Source organism: Heptranchias perlo, chromosome 29 (genome assembly GCF_035084215.1).
Source record: "Heptranchias perlo isolate sHepPer1 chromosome 29, sHepPer1.hap1, whole genome shotgun sequence".
Classification (NCBI taxonomy): domain Eukaryota; kingdom Metazoa; phylum Chordata; class Chondrichthyes; order Hexanchiformes; family Hexanchidae; genus Heptranchias; species Heptranchias perlo.
The window spans coordinates 25,756,799-25,774,546 of NC_090353.1; the positions used below are offsets into that span (position 1 = coordinate 25,756,799).

Here is a 17,748-nt window from a genome sequence, read left to right on the forward strand (position 1 = left end):
CCTGTAATTTTCCAACTGTTTCCATATTGGTTTTTTTTATTAACCAATCTAAATGGAGTCCTGCAACTTTGTTTCACTGACAAATTTAGTTACCAGAAAGCAGCAGTAATTCTGAAAAATCTGAATACAGTACTGCTCCACATATTAAATGTTCATTTGCATAAATACTAAATTTCTGCATGTAATAATGTACATTACAATTTTTGTGAAAAACTGTTTTAATTTTCACTCCTTTTGAAAGTTCAATGTTTCTTATAAAAGCAATGGTTAAAAACAAAATGCCTTCCAAAAGTTATACAAATATAAATAGTGTATGATTTTCTTAATTTACTAGTCACTTGGAATGAAGATGTGGGTGTGTCCTATCCAAAAAACTACGGGGCAGAGTTTCCGCTTTGGGCGCATTGGGAAATTGCGCTGGTTAGGTTACAGTTAAAGTTTCTGATAAAATTAATTTGCATAATCACCAACGCAACCAATCATCTCGAACCAGTGCAATCGGGCAACATAGCAGAACGTAATCGTTTCTTGCCATTAAAAATCATTCCTTGATGTATTTAGGAGTGGTAACCTGGTGTCATTTTATTAATTCAGCTGAAAATGGGGTTTATCACCAAAAATAAGCATTTTTAATAAGTGTCCTGTAAATAACAATTTAAAATCACTGAAAATTACTTTAAAAAAACTATACTGAACCATTTAATAGTTTAATTGGTGTACACTAGTCAGTTTCTTAGTAAATTAAATATTTTTTTATATGAAAAAAAACTTGTAAAATGTGCCTACGCGTCTAAGAAAATGGGCGCAATTTGAAGAGCCTTCCCGAACCAGCGCAAATTGGCGGAATCTCACGATGTCAATCTGGGGACGTGGCCAGTTTTGTGGGCGGGGCCTGATCTGGGCGAACTGAATTTTAAACCAGCGTAAAAGATCACGGAAAACACGAACAGAAATAGTTTTGGGCGTAACTCACTTTTATGTTTAAAATTCCTCGATTATCTGCGCTGGTTCAGCTGATTCCACCCAGATTGCGCTGATATTACTGGCATAAACGAGCGGAGACTCTACCCCTTATTTTCTATTGTCATAAACTACAAGCAAAGGTCTAGTATCAATATTTCGTATTCAGTTTTTCTATATCAACTTTCACTGTCAGTTTGTCAATGAACTGATTGAATCACTCAAAATGCTTCAAAAAAAATTTATCTGCCAATTTTTTTCTCCGTAACTGAAATGTATAATTCCCAAAATGAGGTTTTAAACAATAAAAAGGAAATATTTCACAATAACACGATTACATTTATCCATTGAATGTGTCTCTTTTAAATATACATTAAAAGTTTTTACCGCCTGTTTCAAAAGCCAGGACTTTGACCAGATATTGGATATATACTTGAAAAGGAAAGATTTGCAGGGCTATGGGGAAACAGCAAGGGAGTGGGATTAATTGCTAGCTCTTTCAAAGAGCCAGCACAGGCACAATGGTCCGAATGGCCTCCTCCTGCGTTGTATGATTTTTATGGTAGTTTTATTTCTCAACAGTTGAGACACTTTTTTAAAATCACATCTGTGCATTCTGAACATGCACAGTTTGCACAAGTTCCCAGCATTCAATTTGTGCATCAATAGGATTTGAAGGGCGTGTCCCCTCATGCTGTGACAAATTTCAAAGAAACTAGACATTGAATTCTCAAAGCTTTTATTTTAGGCAAGTGATTAATTTCTATAAATGAATTAACAATTGTGCTTTTTGCTTATGAACTACTCAAAGAGCAACTGCGAGCAGCAGCACGTGTGAACAGCAAAAGCTGTGATTTTGATTTCTTTGTTAATGGTAAAGACAAACAGAATGACTTAAAAAAAAATCCAATCACCTCTTTTTGTTGCATGTATTTAGTTAAAACATATCTGTTTTGAATTATTTTTGAGGCTTAAGTAATTTTTAGTGCAACTTGGAAACTACATAAACAATGAACTTTTGAGCATTTTTGTTTATGGAAAGTTTGTTTATTAAAAACGACATTAGTTGGCAAATTCACAAACAGTACACTGAATTTTCTGCTTCTGACACGTCAGAATCAGGAAACTGGGCACCCGCAGCAAACAATTTTCCATCCGTTCATTGCAAGAAGCAGAAAATTTATGCTTAAATGCTTTAAAGACAGAAACTAGCTGATGATAGGAAAAGTGGTGGTGGGGTACCTGAGGGCGCAAAGAAGGCAGTGAACAGATCTGCGGAGAAGGCTGGCGCACAGGGGTGTTGGGGCACAATGGTTCAGCAGTTTGGGTCCCATTCTCCTGGGCCCCCCTTCTCCCACAAGGCTGTTTGACCCTGCTCCTCAATACTTCCAAATGTCAGCAATCCCCAATACTGCCAGACTCTGAGTTCCCCCCCCCCCCCTCCACCAGGGCTCCAAAGTCCCCATGCCAGTCCTGCCCAGGAACTCCCACCCCACCCTCCCAGATCCCTGGACTCCCCTCTCAGTGCTCACAAACCCCATGATTGCATTTCCAGCCCTCCCTAATCCCAAAACTGCCTAATACTCTTCTACAATGAGACTCCTCCTCAACGCCCTGAATCACAAGGCCCGCTGCTAAAATCTCCCTTTCTGTTGTTCTTGAAACCTGAGCACCAATCTCGCAAGGAGCCCCACTCAAAATACTGCTAGACTTTGAGAACCCATCCCAGTACTGGCAGGCCCTGGATCCCCTCCATGACCCCTGAGCTGCCCACAATGCTGTTAAGTCCAGCAATACTACTTAGCAAATTTAGGGTGGTTATGACTTCTGAAAAAATTGGGAAATAAACAGACACTAAGTGCGACTCATAAGAAGAAAAGATTTAAAACTGGCAGGTATGAATGCTACTGTAAACGTCACAATCTGATTGATGACTTTTAGGGGCATGGAATAAGTCTGCAATTAAAAATGAACACGAGAAATAGAGCCACTGAAACTTTTTAATGCCTGAACAGACAATGTCAAACAGAATACGGTGGCAGGAAGTAGCAAAAGGAGAGCATGTTGCCGTAAGAAAATTAAGCGCTTGTTTCTTTGTTCATGTGTTTCCCTCTCAAAAACTAGACCAAAATATATCACATTGTTTTTTGGAAGAGTATTAAACCATTGCCTGTCTGCCACAGGATTATTCAAAGAAGAGCAGGGAGTTGTCCCGGTGTCCTAACAATTTCTCCCTCAAACATCATTATTCCAAAATGGATTATATGGTCATTCATCTAATTTTCTGTTTGTGGAATCTTGCTGTGTGCAAACTGGCTGCTGCATTTACGCACATAACAGTGTCTACACTTTTAAAAATGCTTTGGGACATCCTGAAATGTGATACGGTACTATGTAAATGCAAGTTCTTTTGTCAGGTAATAGATAATGTGCTTCTTGTATGGGACATCTTTAATTTTATCATTACATCCTCATTTACATTTAACAGTACAGCATTTAGTCAAACAGGATGTTATAACGTACTCAGATTTGATTAAATTACAGTGTACCCCAGGAGATGGAAAATGTGAAGAATCAGTATTCCACTTGCTTTGTTATTTAAACTAGAACAAGTATTCGCTGTGCTCAATTAAATGTAAAATTTTAAAACTGCACACACCCATAACTTATGCTGCTAAGTCTATCAAACATTAAAAGTTACTAACCAAAATTACCACTCATATTCCAAAGAATTGACAAACATTTTAAAGAGATCATTGGCACTATTATTTTACTCCACATTGCAATTCATCTTATGCCTACCTTTTCTCAGCCCACAGATGACATTTTGAATGACTTTAAAATAAAGTCATTGGGCTAGATTTTGCTGTCAAAATAACAGAGGGGCCAATGATGCTCACCGTTACTTATGTGCAAATCACACAGCAACTTAATGCGAGAACAGGTTAAATGCAAAAATCCTAAAGTTGCTGTCTGAAATGCGCCGCTCCGCCGTTAGCTTTGTGAGAAGGGATCTCGCTGACTGCCTCATCATTCAAATACACTGAACGGTGTGAAGTTCCTGTAGTTGCATGGTAGATACATACTAAACTCGCCACTTAAGTCGTCATTTCAAAGAAGTACGCTTTTAATGTGATGTGGTAATTAATGCCAGTCAACCTCTCCTGGCACTGAAAATTAGCTATTACAAGTGTGGAGTCTCAATCCTTCAGGTTTTAAAAAATATTTTTTTTTACTTTTTTTTTTCTCTCGTTTAATCCATTTACCTTTGTCAAAACAGCATCTCCCATGATTTATGAAGTTGCTGCATTTGCACATTAATTGCCCATTAAACTCGCCACAGAAAGTTAAGTCTAGTAATTATCAGCATATGTACCCTTTTAATGATGTGATAATTGTTACTGACTGCCAGTCAACCTCTCTTGCCCAGAAAAGTAAACAATTATAAGCGTGGAGTCTCATTCCTTCAGGTTATGAATTGTTTTAGGAGATTTTAAAGATGTAATTTTACATTTACATTTTTTTCTTACTTTTCCTTTGTTTCTTTTTTCTCTCTCTTAATCCAATCTCTTTCCCTCCTTATTTCTCTTTCTGTACCTGATTTGATATTTAATTCACCCACTCTAATTCACCCCTCCCCCTTCTCAGTCCTTCCTCTGTTTATTTCTCAATCCTTTAATTTAATTGGTTAAGGAGATACAATGACTGTCCTGTTGTTCCAGATGCCCTGTTGCCCTCATCAACTGTTATCAGCTCGCACTTCCGGCAACTTTGTGGGCAGACAATTGCACGTTTAGGTTTTTAAATTTGAAGTCTAACTAATGGGGCACATTGCAAGATGCCCCGCTCCAGCAAAATCTGACCCCTAGAGTTTAATCCATGGACATGCAGTGCTTGAATTTATGTGATACCTTATCACATTGTTGAAACATCTGAGTTCTTTACACAATGGAATCCATTGTTTTGAAAGATTTTGTGTGTATATATGTATGTAACATGTATGTGTGTTTAGTTCTGTGATTGAGGTTCCCACAATGGCAGTATGCAAAGGTACAGTGTGAAGCATCAATGAACCATACACATCAGAAAGGTCCCAGATTGGATCTCTGGAATGAGACAATCTCAGCTAGAATGGCAATGACTGTATTACAACTGGCCTCTGTAGCAGGGAGGGGGGAAATCAGCCAGGAATCCCACTCCTAATCACTATCAAGTCTTCCAAAAAGGTACAGAAGTGCGGCTGTTGGAGGAGGACAAGATCTGACTTGACTATGATGCCTCCATATTAAAGTTGCCTATCAAAATTCATGAATAGCCATTTGGGTGAGGTACCGGTGTCCAAGGAAACCATACTCCAGACTTCCAAACAGGAAGGTAGAACGTTGGAAAATAAATCAATTTCAACTCAGTTCAGCAAACTTTCTATTTATTATGCTAAGTGAATTTTGTGCACTTTTGGTACGGTCCAATTAATATCAGCAACAAAACTTCTTACTAAGCTACACTAACTTTTTTCATGGGGTGTTAATTTTGTGCTCATCAAAGTGACAGATGTCAGTGCCACAAAATGAAATACTTTTCCAATTTTGTCATCCAGCGTCAGTTAATCAGGCCAAGGTCACCACTGGTAGTTGCAAAGTAAAGCTTTCTTTACTTTGTCCAAACTGTCACCCAGCCCCAATATCAGTATAAAACACTTTATTGACCATTTCACAGACCAGCTATCCCCCTCTACAAGTGAGATTACTAATTGGTACTGAATTTGGGGCACTTCTGCATTGTGGATTCATGAACTATAGAATATGGGATTCTGAAGGCATTGCCCATAGTGTGAATTATATGCCCGGCCCCAGACGGGCACACATTTAATGGCCTTGTAAACTTCCTGAGGATCTCTTGCTGGCTCCCTAGGTTTGCAGACCCCAGTTTGAAAACTTAGCATAACAATATTTCTTACTTGAGAAATAAATGTCAGTGAAAATAAATAAATCTGTAATTTGAATATGGAAATGAGAATACTCCGAAGTATACTCTCTAAGCCTGAAATTAAGGCACCAGAACAGACAGACAGTAGTACAAGCAGCTTATAAAAAGTCACTTATCAAGTTAAAAACACTTGTCCACCAAGCATAACAGAAATTAAACATGTAATGTGCCTCATGCACGCAGACATTTGTTGAATGTAGTTTATAAAGAAGCTTCCTGCATTTGGAAGCATTGTCATAATCTTTTGCTGATGTATACATGAAAACATCTCAATCCATTTGATCTGAATTATTCTTTAGTCTTGTATTCCCAATCATGAAACTCAATATGTTAATACTTCTAAGTTAGAATCTACCTAGCTTTGAAGTGTTGGGAATTTTTAAAATCATAAAACCATTAACAATACAGTTATTGCACAACAAATTTTAGCAAAAGGTTTGCAGTTTACTGTACTTGATTATTAGAATATCATAAGTAAACTCGTTCAGCTTAAATTGCTTTCTGGTATAAATGGCATATTTATACCAAAAGCAATTCCCTTCCCCAACCTATTAAGTATTTAGTTAAGCTGCAAAAAGTACTACACACAAAAAAATGCTATTGTTAATGTATAAAGGAACACAGTCAACCTGGTAAAACGACTGCCATGTCACTTTACCACCTCTGTCTAATGTTGCAATAATGTCATCAACTGTATATAAGCTAAAAAGATATGGTGCAGTGGTTATTTAATATACAGATAAATATTTTTATAGTTAGATATTATATAAAACACTAAACATTCCCTGTGAAAATTCAATTGTAATAGTTCACACTATACCAAATACTGCAATGTCTGCAGTACAAACTTTCTGGTCAGCCAACATGGTAGCTCTGGAAACTGAAATTCGGATCAGGTGAAAACTACTTGAATGCATGGCAATTTTCATTGTAACACAAAAGGTGAGAACCCATGGTCTGCAGTTCAGGTATCAATAAGGTTGAAGAGCAATGAGAAGATGGGCAAAAGAAAAATCAAGAAGCGATTACACGATGCCAGGCTTAGGTTTTAAAGGCCTGAAGATTATAGGAGGAAGGGAAGACTAAGGGAGGCAAGAAATTTTGAGGTACTGAGAATGAGTTAGAATAGGAGGAGATCAGGGTGGTGATTCTTAACTGCCGGCCGCCCATTTCTCGCCAGAGAAACGGGCGGTCGACAGTTGAAAATTTGGTGGGGGGGGGGGGGGGAACCTCGCCGCCCCATTGATGCCTGAGGCTCACCTGATACAATTTTCTGGGGGGCCTGTAAATGGGCAAGCAGTATGCCTGCCTATTTCCGACAGGAGGCTACTTAAATATGTAAACTGAGATCCTACGCCACTTGTCCAATCTGGTTTGCAATATTCAGGTACAAATGGCTGGAGCATGCGCCGTGCAGTTGTAACAGGTGTTGAGTGGCCGAAGCAGCGGTCCTTAAAGAGACTATTGGTGGCTACTCAAAAAAAAACCAAATGTTTCTCCCTCCCCCTCTTCTCTTCCCCCCCCCCCCCCCCCCACTTCTGGCTTCACAAAAATACTGTGGGCCACTGCCAGCCCATGCTCAATTCTCTATTAAAAATCTCATCCAATTTGTAGCCACCTTAGAAGGTGGTGGTGGGGGAGGGGGGTAGTTTGTTCTGCTCTCTTACTGCCAAGCTCCAGAGATGCAGACTTCCATTTCACATGCTCTACAGAGCTATGATATATGGTTTTCACACTCTGTAAATAAAGTACACTTCTGGACCAATGGCGTGCAATCAACTGTTCAGGTCTCTCAGCAGTAGTTCCAGTACAAGTTCTATATTTGTAATGATTCTTCACTACTCAGAATTAACATCAAGTCATTCAGACCTTCATGCATTTAATTATAAAGACCAAATTAGGTGTCAAATTATGGGATGTTATTGGGATTGCAGATGTTGCTCAAATTGTTGCATAGATAATGATTAGTATTTTCACTTTTAATAACACATTAATGTTTTAACCATTTTATTTGTTGGGTACTAAAAATCAATGAAACACATCAAAATGACCATTTCCTTTTTATACTTAGGGAAGTGATGGGGAGCATCTGTATTATGTACAGATTTTTAAAATACACAATGTTGGAAGTCTGAAATAAAAACAGAAAATAGTGGAACTATGAATCAGGTCAGAAAACACCATGTGGAAAAAAAAGTTAATAACTTAGGTAGCTAACTCAACAGTCCTGATTGAGTTCCGCCCAAAATATTAACCTATATTTCTCCTATAGATGCTGTCCAACTGCTGTTGTATTTCCAGCAATTTTTCTTTTCATCTATTGCTGTATATAAATCCTTTGGAGCATATATCCAAGTGAAGTGACTTAGAAGACAAATGGACTGTAAGAATTAGGATATCGGTGTTAAAAATCTTATGTTTCTACGCACTATCAACTTACTCTTCAAGATGCTAACCAACGAGGATAAATAAAATCATTTCATCAAAATAGTTTTTTTTTTAATACAAGAATGAAAGTTCCACAGAACAGTTTTCATTTACTTTAAAATCTAGTGTAAGGTCATACCCCAATTTACATTTTACAAACACATTCAAAGAAAAGAAAAACATGCAGAAGGGGCAATCTATACACCAGGCCCTATAATATATTCCTAACTTCTATGCTGTCCGTCACCATGTCACATAATCTCACTTTGTTTTGAAGACTGGGAGTGTCCTATTTCAAAAGGATCAATTGTAAACAATTTTACAACACCAAGTTATAGTCCAGCAATTTTATTTTAAATTGCTGGACTATAACTTGGTGTTGTAAAATTGTTTACAATTGTCAACCCCAGTTCAACACCGGCATCTCCACAAAAGGATCAACAACAACAACTTTAACGTAGTAAAAAGTCCTAAGGTGCTGCACAGGAGCGTTAACAAAATTTCACACTGAGCCACATGAGGTATTAGGACAGATGACCAAAAGCTTGGTCAGAGAGAGGTTTTAAAGAGCGTCTTAAAGGGGAGAGGTTTAGGGAGAGAATTCCAGAGCTTAGGGCCTAGACAGCTAAAGGCATAGTCACCAATGGTGGAGCAATTAGAATCGGGGATGTGCAAGAGGCAAGAATTGGAGGAGCGTAGAGATCTCGGAGGGTTGTAGGGCTGGGGAGGTTACGGAGATAGGGAGGGGTGAGGCCATGGAGGAATTTTAAAACAAGGATGAGAATTTTAAAATCGAGGTGTTCCTGGACCAGGAGCCAATGTAGGTCAGCGAGCACAGGGGTGATGGGAGAACGGGACTTGTTGCGAGTTAGGATACGGACAGCAGGGTTTTGGATGAGCTCAAGTTTATGAAGGGTGGAAGATGGGAGGCCAGCCAGAAGAACATTGGAATAGCCGAGTCTGGAAGACTATAACGAGTTTGTAGTATTGGGCCTATGATCCATGAAAATCATTACTTCGACAAACTTCAGTAATCAGTTTCTCTACCGTCTTCCCACTAAGATTGGTTTAAAATTAATTTTTAAAAATAGAAGAATTGATCGGAATGAACCTTTCATTATCCAGTGTTAAAAATTATTTGATCATGCAATAATATGAAACCACCAACATATGATATGTGATTGCAGAGTCAATATTACATCATTTGCAAACTGAGTCAGACTTTCCAGATCCGTTTCTCCAGCAGTCATAACAGAAACAAAGGAACAGGAGTAGGCCATTCAATTAGATTCGACTCCATTTACCAGCCTCTGCTCCATTTCCATTGATCCCCTTATCTAACAAAAAAAATTCTCAGTCTGGTAAGTTTCAACTGACCCAGTATTCAGTTTTTCAGGGGAGCCAGTTCCAGATTTTCACTACCCTTTTGTGTGTAAAATGGTTCCTGATTTCACTCCTAAATGGCCTAACTCTAATTTTAAGATTATGCCCATTTGTTCTGGAGACCACCACCAGAGGAAATAGTTTCTCCACATCGACCTTATCGAATCCTCTAATTATTTTAAATACCTTGACTAGATCACCCCTCAATCTTCCAAACTTAAGGGAATACAGATCAAGTTTATGCAAACTGTCCTCATAATTTAACTCTTTAAGCCCTGGTATCATTCTGGTGAATCTACACTGTATCCCTTCCAAGATCAATACATCTTTCCAATGGTTTGGTGCCCTAAACTGAATACAGTTCTCCAGAGATAAATGGTTACCTGGTTCATTGACTGTGTATCTATTTCTGTGAAGTTTCTTTTGAACTTTTGCTCTTACCGCCCCCGGCTCAATTTTCTCCCTTCTTCTCCATAAAATACCGACTCATGACACTGGACAATTCCACATTTACCAGCAGCCACCCAGTACCTCGCCCAAAAACACAAACTGAGAATAGAACCTGAAATCTTCTGATCTGTTTGACTGAGTGCTACGTCAGGCAGTGCCTTTACAGTCAAGGAAGTGATTTTCTCCATTTCTTTAGACAAAAAGCATGAAATTATACTATCCAGGTGTATAGATTAAAATGGGACCTCACTTACGTATCATATGTCTTGCTTTAAGCAATTATTCTGACTATTGGATACCGAATCACAGTAGCTGGCAAATTATAGCTTAATCCTCCTGCTGGCCAACATTCCATCTTTAACGATGAAATTCCTGCAGAAAACACCACTAAAGAACTGTGAACAAAAAAACCCCCACTGCAATAGCAACCTGTAAAATCAAATGTCCAAGACAGGCAAACAGTTAATCAAGCTAACATTCTTCAATCTGGTCAGTGGGTGTGTTGTCCATAACACTTAAATACACATCAACTTGGCTACAAATTTGCCACAAAATATTTTATTTCTATTATGAATAAAATGTAGTTACAAATTAATTTGGAAATTATGCTCATAAAAGTTAAAGATCACAAAGTGCCATCATCAATGCCACAATTTAAAAATCAACCAGTTAAACCATTCAGATCACCCTCGACAGCCCAGTGGGTAACAGTGTGGCATCAAGCCGAAGGACGGTTCCAAGTTGGATCTCTGTTGCTTGGAGTTAACTAACCTTAGCTGGGTGGCAACTGGATGTTACAACTGGTCTCCATGTCCCCAATGTTTTTTAAAAAAACCATGGTTCCTGCTTCTGACCACTGTCTGGTGACATGCATGTGTGGTTGCCAAATGAGGACAGGATCAAGCTCAGCTGGAAGGTTCCCCATGGTTGAACAACCTGCTAACACTCACTGTACAGGCACCTATGTAAAGAATAACCAATTGGACAAGGTACTGGAAGCCAGATACTGCCACTGGGACTGTTTGCCAACATAAGCCATTCCCTTCAAGACAGAACAAGAATTCTTAATAAGAAGTAACATCTTTTCGTTTTAAAAAAAAATTCTGATGTGTTTTAGAATGTCTTTGCTGAAATTGTATCATTGAGAAAAACCAGCATCAAGAAGTTACTGAGATGGGTCTGGCAGAACAACCATCCAAGTTAACATCTATACAGTTATAATGTGCTTCGGCTTCAATTGCAAATGTTAATACAGTTCTCACATTATCGGGTTTAATAATTCTTCCAAGATGGTTCCTCCAAGTATGTCATTAGCACTTGCCAATTGTACCAAAAAAAATTCGAAGAAAATCAACAGGAATACATAAATGAATTGCAGGATGTTCAATTTGATTGTAACTATAATCGCTTCATTTTTAAAAAACTGACAGTAGATTCGAGATGCTTTGTGCTTTCAGTTCTAAGCAGAACTAGCGTTGGACAATCACATTTAGACAATATAACACTGCAATGTTACTGCATCTAGTTAATGTGGAAATACTATAATCAGCAACTATGAAAAGATTGTGATGTTACGGTATTACTGATATTGACCTCATAGATTCACTATATTGCAAACTTCCCATCACCCTTCTTAAAATCATCAGGAGGACACATTTCCCATCAGTAAAATAGAAGTCATGTTAGGGCATTTTCTCTTGGTTAGCAGGCATTTGCTAAGTTGAATTTATTTTGTATATTTTAACATCCAATTAGGTCATTCTAGTAATTTATATGATTCTGCTCATTGTCTGCCCATCTTTAATTTACAGCTTTCTTTGTTTGACTTCATAAACTTCAATTCATAAACTCCTGCTTTAAACCAAGTTCAATTAGCAGGGTTCAAAACAATACTAAAATCTCTGCCTCAGGATTGCCTCCTTTCACCTCCTGAGGCCTGGATTTAAATTTAAGGAAAAAAGTCAGAATTAAAGGTTTGTCTTGAGTGGCTGTTAGAAATAGAGCATAAAGTCAAATGACCAGTCACGATCCAATTGCCAATGGGCATGTCTGTAGCACAAAAATGCAGTTGACACTCTTACTTAGAGACCTCAGAAGGACACTGATATGTGGAAGAGTCAAGTTGGTTTTGTAGTGGACAGTTTTCTAAAACTTTTGTTTAGATTTAAGCCTTGATTTTGTGCTTTTGAAAGTTTTCAGTGTGTGCACACCAATAGTATAAGTGCACTTACAGGGCAAGGAACAGACTAGTTTATTTTGCAATAATAGGCACAGGAGCAGTTTGCCCAGAAAGCTTGGCCTGCAGTACACTTGGCTAGGAAGCCGCTCTTGCTCGTTGTAAAATGGGAAGCTGTGGTGGTGATAGAAAAGTTGATCAATTGTTCACAATGGCACCATGGAGATATGTAAGCAACACAGTCTCCTTTGATACTCAAGTTGATGATCCTGCGGCAGGAGGTGCACCAAAGGAGGTGAACCCAATTGGGGCTGAAGGTCACCATCTGGTAAAAGCACAGGTGCAAACTGCATGGAGTGAGGTCATCGACCAAGTCACCCACCTTCTTCGTATTTATCTTCAAATGAGAAACAGGTTTGCTGGTATTAGGAAGGTGGCGAAGATAACTGTAGTCCACAATTGTGCTCAAATTTCTTGTAGAACTCATCAAGCATAGCACAAACCTAAGTTAGAACTTCTACAATCTCTGGGATGTGCTACTTCAAGAGAGATATAGCACAACCAGATGCAGCGTAAAGCTCCCATTACTCTGCCTCAACGTATCTCAGTCCCAACTTCAGAACAGCAACCCTATTGCACTAGTGTGATATTTATTCCGTTTCCCACACTAGGCAAGTGTTAGCTTGGCTTAGTAGTAGGTCTTTCGTATGAGTAAGAAGGTTATGTGTTCAAGCCCCACTCCAGGTTCTGGAGCACATAAGCAAGGCTGATGCTACAGTGCAGTTCTAATGGAGTGCCGCATTGTTGGAGGTACCATCTTTCAGATGAAATGTTAAACCACTGCCCTGTCTTCCTGCTTAATCTAGAAGAACAAGATGTCCTAGACAATTTTCTTTGAGAAACATTACACTAATAATTCAAAGACTATGTAATACATAAAAAGGTAATAATTGAGCTGATGTCATGCAAATCAGTTTTTAATCTTGCACAACATAAGTAACTTCAATTGGTCGTTTCTATCTCCCTTATGCTGCTGCTATTTCTACTTTTGCACAAATTTAAGAAGTTTCTACCCATCTTATGACAACTAGACTATTAAAATCCCTACTAGTGCAAATTTGCATGTCCACATATCTATTTATTTAATTATTTAACTAATAGCCTGTTTTTGCTGAGTGCTCATGCTAAAAGTAGACATTTCTAACTGATGCTGATTTGTGGTTTTGACATTTTCTGTTGGATCACATATTTTGCAGAATTTTTTATTCCAAAAACTATAATCCGATAATCTTCCCTGATTTGTTTTAATAAAATACCACCAGTCTAAATCAACTATTTGTGACAGCAGGGTAGGTGTGTGATATTTCATCACCATAATCTACAGATTATGTAGATATAATTGAACATGCAAACAATAAACATATCACCTGTGCTAAAGAGGCAACATGCGAGACAGAGGCATGTGCAAAATTATCAGTAAAACTGGCTTTGAAGGAGGGAGGAAGGGTGGTAACAACCCACAGAGAGCCTCGAAACCGCACATTATTTACAATAAACATATTAAACGGCCTTCAGAACTGCTCAGAGCAGCCAAGGGTCAGAAATTCCAAACTGGATTTGAAATTTGAATTGAAAACTTTGTAAATGAAAAGAAACAGAAAAAAATGTTGATGCAGCATGACCTTGTTAATGAACTGGATGTTGACATTTTCAAATATGCATAAAAATGACAATGTGCTAGATCACGATAAAGAATACAATAATTGATACCATAACTAAAGCAATGATTAAAAGTGTAAAATCATATTCTCCATTATTAAATAGCTTCACGTTACCATATCATGCTCACAATCTTTCCTTACTGTTCAATGTCAAAGGTGCTGGCAAATGGAATATAGCTGTACAATAAACTTAATTTTAAAACAGAAGTTCTTATGTCATCATGGTGATAAGGCTCAGAAGGTTAGTTGTCTTGGGGAGTAGGGTTTACAGTATGTGACATTATTTTTCATGTGCTTCAAGCAGGATTAAGACTTCAGCCTGAACTAAAAAATGCCAGCTGCAATTGGGCAGTGAAAAATTATTGGTTCTGTTGTCTAAATATATTCAGAAAAGTATATTCAAATAGTTTTTTTTAATAAAAGGAATATTTAATCAGAATAGTTTGATAAAAGCAATATCACCATTAAATTCAGTAATGAATTTGTTTTTTCTAATAAGGTCCAAGACACAGAATAACGCAACTTTACAAAATGAAGCTTCTTACTTCTGCTGGGAGATTACTTTTGGAATTATATTAAATATGTGCATCGTTCTTTTCAATTATCAACTTGATTTTACTTAACTACTAAAATCTAATACAGTAGTAAAAATGTAAACTAATCTGAGAGACAAGCTGATTGTAGTTTACATACCCAGATTCAGTTCTCTAACAAATCATATTAGGATTGAACTCTTGATCAAACTACGCAATGCTGCTGTGGGAATACTATTGTTTTGCGCTTTGGGGTACGTGAGCACAGGGGCAAATAAGTCAGGATTCTCCCTGGGGAAAACAAGTCAGTGGGAGGTGAGTGTAATTGCTATTTTCTACTCTTGCACCAACTCAATCCTGGTGCTCATGTTGCTGGGAATTGCATAAATCTTGGTAGAATAAGCGCCTTCACAAGATTTCCCAACTTGGCAAGATGTCGGAATCTACAGCGTAGACCGTGGTGACTTAAAAGGCCTTGTGGTATTTCAATTTCAATGGGAGGTCAGCTGGCACACTGGGCCTGATTTGCTCAAGAACGTTGTATGCCCAAAACAAACAAGACATAGCGTGCCAGATTTGTCCTCATAGGAGGGAGCCTATCAAAATTATCTGGTCACTTTATATCACGTTGCACACTAAGATGTTTCACAGGCAAAAAAAAACCCACTGAAAGTAGCAAAAGTTTATCTTTTATACGTATGATTTCGCAGAATCGGTTCCCTGAAGCACATAACAACTAACTACGTACAACAGTAACAAAAACTTCCCAAATTAAACAGTGTCATTGATACTAGCAACTAATCTCACCAAACATATTAATCCACTGAGTCGATTGGTTATTTCGTAACGAAAACATTTTTCTCATGATAAACAAATTTAGTTTAGTTTTGAAAATTTAGGGGCGAAAAAGACAAAGCCTATCCAACTAGCCATACATCTCAGTCTGGAACACAGACTAGTTTGTAAAAATGTTCCATCGCTTCAAACTGTTCGGATAGAATGACGCCGAGAGGATTTTTTTTGCTCTTTCATGTTAGCCCAGAGTCACTCCCAACATGATGTGGTGCCGATAAGCGGAAATAAAAGTTACAACAAGTTTAAAGAACAATCTAAATCAATGAGGAAGAGTCCATAGTGTATATATCTCGACATTTAACGTTATCACGGTCACCTTCTAATATGTGTCGACGTTTAATACTTGAACTGCCGTTTTCTGTTAAATAAATTGTTGAGAAAGGACCAAACGGACCTTCGTCTTTTGTGGGATTGTATCCACAGATAGAATTCGGCATAAAAAAAACTCGATTAGAGCAGCGCTGTTCGCTTTTTTGAAATATAAAGTGACAGAAAAGAGGAGCTTCCAACTATTTGCTAATATTGAAAGCCAGAGACTGTTTCCGATGAGTGTTTGTAACAATAAAATCCCCAATGTTTGCACAATAGAATCCTTGTCAGTTCATCTCGATGAGATCACTTCCCTCTACTATTAACACAGTTGTTTTAACTTAAATTATTTAGTTGTTTTAAATTCGTTGCTTCCAATATCACATTCCGGGGTGGGGGGGGGGACTTTAAAGAAAAAGTAAAACTTTTTCTTGGTTGAACTGAGTCTAACTTTAGTAAAACGTCAACACGTCTCGAACGTAGTTTCACAACAATTTAACCCAACGCTGTCCCCCTACAAAATATGAAAATATTCCGTTTAATTCTACAGATTATTAACTTGATTTGGCGGAGGGCTGTAGTTATGGATACTGAAAGGCACAGAGAGTCTGAGCAAAACTAATGGGGGAAGAGAAGAGCGAGAGGCCTATGCAGCCTGCCCCTAAATTTACAGGACTTCATCGCCCGGCGCCGCCTCGCTCGCTGAGTCCCTCCGCCTTCGCCGCCGCTTTTTTTTTCCCCCCAAAAAAAAGGGCTTAAGGTACCGACCTGTGTGAGAATGGAGAAGAGTGGATCCCGTGCCTGCGACAGTTTTTTAATCCATAAAGTGCCTGTTGTTGGTCTCGGTGACTCTGCCTCTCTGCTTACTGTACCCCGCACTCACTGTACTTCCTATTTCGCCGCCATTTCTCCTTTCACGCGCTGCTTCCTCTATTTGACGTCATGGCTGGAAAGCCAGCCGGTCTTCATGATGGGGGAGCTTTGGGACAATAAGGTGTGCAAGATGATGAGGAACAGACACGGGCAAGCAGCGTGCATCAAGTTAGCGCGGTCCCGAGTCCTCGTCTCTAACGTGTGCATCAGTGAATGCTGGGGTGCAAAGTTCTGTTTTCCACAGGCGGCATTGCTTCACGCTCAAAAAACCCAAACAGGCTCTTCTTCCAAACACTCAACATCATTGCAATGTTACGAGTAAGACTTAAACGATCAAAAACACAGAGACAGTTACACACCCATTTAAAAATGCGAACTGTATTTAATTTTAGGAGTGAACACACATTAAATAGTTAACATTTTTAAACCAAATTGAGAGGATCTCACTCCAAATGAATGGACCTTGATAGGCCTACATCTTCATCATGCTCTACGTTTTCTTATAAATGCCATTTGCTTGCCTTTATTATCTAGCAATTTAAACGTCAGAGAATATAAATATTGACATTTTATTGCATGCCACATTGTCCATACATTTTCTTATATAATGCATTTATTAAAACTGTATTTAAGTTTAATGCCTGCCAAACGAATATACTTCCGCCGTTGCAGGAAAATGTTACCAACATAACGGGAATCGCCTCAATGCTGCGTTTAGAAATCATTAACCCTTAGTAATACAAACTTAAAATCATATTACTTGCATATTTTTGGTACATTAAGTAAATATCTAATATTTAATAGACCTTTTCATTCTTACCTCATCAATGAAGTTGCATGGTGATGAAGTAATGACAGAGAAGCTAGATATACACTTATATACGCCCCATAATCTCACAATTACAGCAATGTATAGTATTATGCTTACATATACTAAAGGGAGACCAAATAACAATGCAAATTGAATAGAAAACGGTGACTGCTCTCTGTTAGCAAACAGTTACCAATTGTGTTACAAATTAAAGTACCGAGTGGATAGGATTGCCATTCATCAGAATATTGCGCATTGGTTTTT

At 38.2% G+C, this 17,748-nt stretch overlaps 1 protein-coding gene across 1 annotated transcript in view; it reads right to left on the bottom strand.

Annotated features, from left to right (window-relative positions):
- LOC137299531 (protein strawberry notch homolog 2-like) overlaps window positions 1-16,731 on the bottom strand; it is a 160,728-nt gene extending 143,997 nt beyond the window's left edge. The window contains exon 1 of the mRNA XM_067968340.1: window positions 16,569-16,731. The gene's annotated coding sequence lies outside the window, so the exon portion shown is untranslated. The remainder of the gene's footprint in view (window positions 1-16,568) is intronic.
- Window positions 16,732-17,748: the final 1,017 nt, after the last annotated feature.